Raw genomic sequence first — 2,510 nt, forward strand, 5'->3', positions numbered from 1 at the left:
CCACAGTTTTTAACTAATGAAGAGCATCAAAATCACATTTGTAGCTTTTTAAAATACATATAGCCAGGTTCTACCCTTGATCATTCTAATCTACCTTTGATCATTCTGGTTCAACCTAAGACAAGTCTAGGCATGTATGTGTGTCTCTGTGTGTATACACACACATTCAACTCTAGTGATTCTGATTTCCCGCCTTTTAAGAATCATTAATAAGTTACAAACTAAGTCCTGTTGCCCAACATCCTAAATATCTCTGCAATACATTTCTTCATTTTTATATTTGCCAGTTTAAATCAATACTTCATTATCGATCACCTAGACCACTCTAGCAATCTCCTCCATTGCTATTCTTTGTCCCTTCCAAAGCAGCCTCTAAAAAGCTAACAAGGTCATCTATGTAAAATAAAAACCAGACCATGCCACTTGCCAACATAAATTCCTTTAAAACTTCCCATCTATGATTCTTAGACATAGGCCCACTGGCTAGTGCCAGTCCATAAGTTTCCATTGGTGTGTTGTACAACGAGACTGAGAAAAATAAAGCCAATGTGATTTTCTTCACAAAACCAAATTTATTAAGCTTAAATTATCTGTATTCTATGATTATTTAAAGTCGATATATTGTTTTATGAAATGATAGTGGCATGAGTGCCACTTTTATACATACTTACATGGTGAAACAAAAAGCTGTCAAATCTACGCTGGCTTCCCAATTTTTAAAATTATACCTGCATACATGATCAAAGTCTGGGAACCACTGATTGAAGAATGAAGGACGAGTTCATTAATGGGACACGTGATGTGGAAATTCTGCCCCCCCCCCACACACACACACATACACACTAAGGTTAGCTCTTTAACTTCTTAAAACTACATTTCATTCATTAGTTTTTCCTTTTTTAAAAATTTACACCAATATTACTTAAGCAGCAATTATGTGCAAAGTACTATGCTAGATGGGATACAAAGGTAATGAACACAGAAAGTGGGCCCTGCCCATGAGGAAGTTAAGAGTTTTACATTTTGGAGTCAAGAGCCCTGATTTCGAACTGGAGTTAACTACTGTACCTGTCTATAATTAGTTAGCTTTTAAATTATAATTATGGTCACGGGAAAAAAGTATGATGTACTACAAAAGTGTATACTGGGGGAACCTGCCCTGCTCTTGGAAGGTCAGAGGTTTCCATGAGGAAGTGAATTCAGAACTGAGATACGAAGGCTGTACGGGCATGACACTAGGTGAACAAGGAGTAGGACTGGAGAGAGAGCAGCATAGTTAATGGGAACAGCACGTGCGGAGTTTGAGGTAGGAAGCAAAATGTTGTCCTTGAAGAACTGACGGGATATTAGTGACGAGGACCCACAGGGGCAAAAGTAGAATCCTAGCTAGGCTCATGGGGCAGGCTAGATGACGCCATACTCTCCATGCCACATGTGGATGTTGATCTTTATTTAATCTAAAAGTAATAGGAAGTCACCGAATGAACACTGAAACAATGGAAAGATGATGAATGCAGATCAGATTTGTACTCTGACAACTGTGGCTGCTGTTTGGAGACAAGGACTAGAAGAAAGCAAGAGTAAAAAAACATGGTGACAAGTTGGGAAGCTGCTGAAATAGTGTATGTAAGAAATAATGGTGCATAGAACAGGGAGGGAGATAGCAATGAAAATGGAAGAAAGCTTGATAAAATTAAGATATGTAGGAGGATGGATTGACTGTATCTTATATTTTAATACTAACAGTCATCTGCTTTATAATTGTATGCAAACATCATGCTGTTTTACTTTTCAATGCCTTTACAGCGACCTATCCTCCTTCCTCTAAAATACCCTTGATTTTTTAATTTTTAAAACTAATGCAATGGATAATAAATGTTGTATTAGTTTCCTAGGGCTGCCAAAACAAAATGCCACAAGTTGTGTGGCTTAAAAACAACGGAAACATATTGCTTCGCAGTTCTGGAGTTCAGAAGTCTGAAATCAAGGTGCAGGCACAGCCATGATCACTCTGAAAACCGGTATGGGAGCTCCCGCCTGCCTCCTCCATCTTCTGGTGGTTTACTAGTCATCTTTGGCATTCCTCGGCTTGCAGCTACGTAACTCCAATCTCCGCCTACATTGTCGCCTTGCATTCTCCCTGTCTGTCATCACATATTCTTATAAGGACACCACTTCATACACCACTGATATCTTGAAAGAGATGAAATGTTTTCTGTAAGTACATTATTTGGAAGGATTAGAGCACGCAAAGGATGAAAAAAGAAGTCCACTCTTGTTCTTTTCGAGTGATGGAGTACACATATAGAATAAAGATGAAAGTTTTGTAGGCTAGACAGCTCACAAGTGTTCTTCGAATTCCAAGCTCTACCTCAGTGATTTCCAGACAATGATAAATACTTCAGAGAATCTCCGGAACTTCAAGAGATGTCTCAAAAAGAAGTTACTTAAGAGTTATTTAAAGAACTGACACTTCATTTCGGAAACCCTAAAATATGAGTGAGCAATGG

Source organism: Pteropus vampyrus, unplaced genomic scaffold (assembly GCF_000151845.1).
Source record: "Pteropus vampyrus isolate Shadow unplaced genomic scaffold, Pvam_2.0 Scaffold81, whole genome shotgun sequence".
Taxonomy (NCBI): domain Eukaryota; kingdom Metazoa; phylum Chordata; class Mammalia; order Chiroptera; family Pteropodidae; genus Pteropus; species Pteropus vampyrus.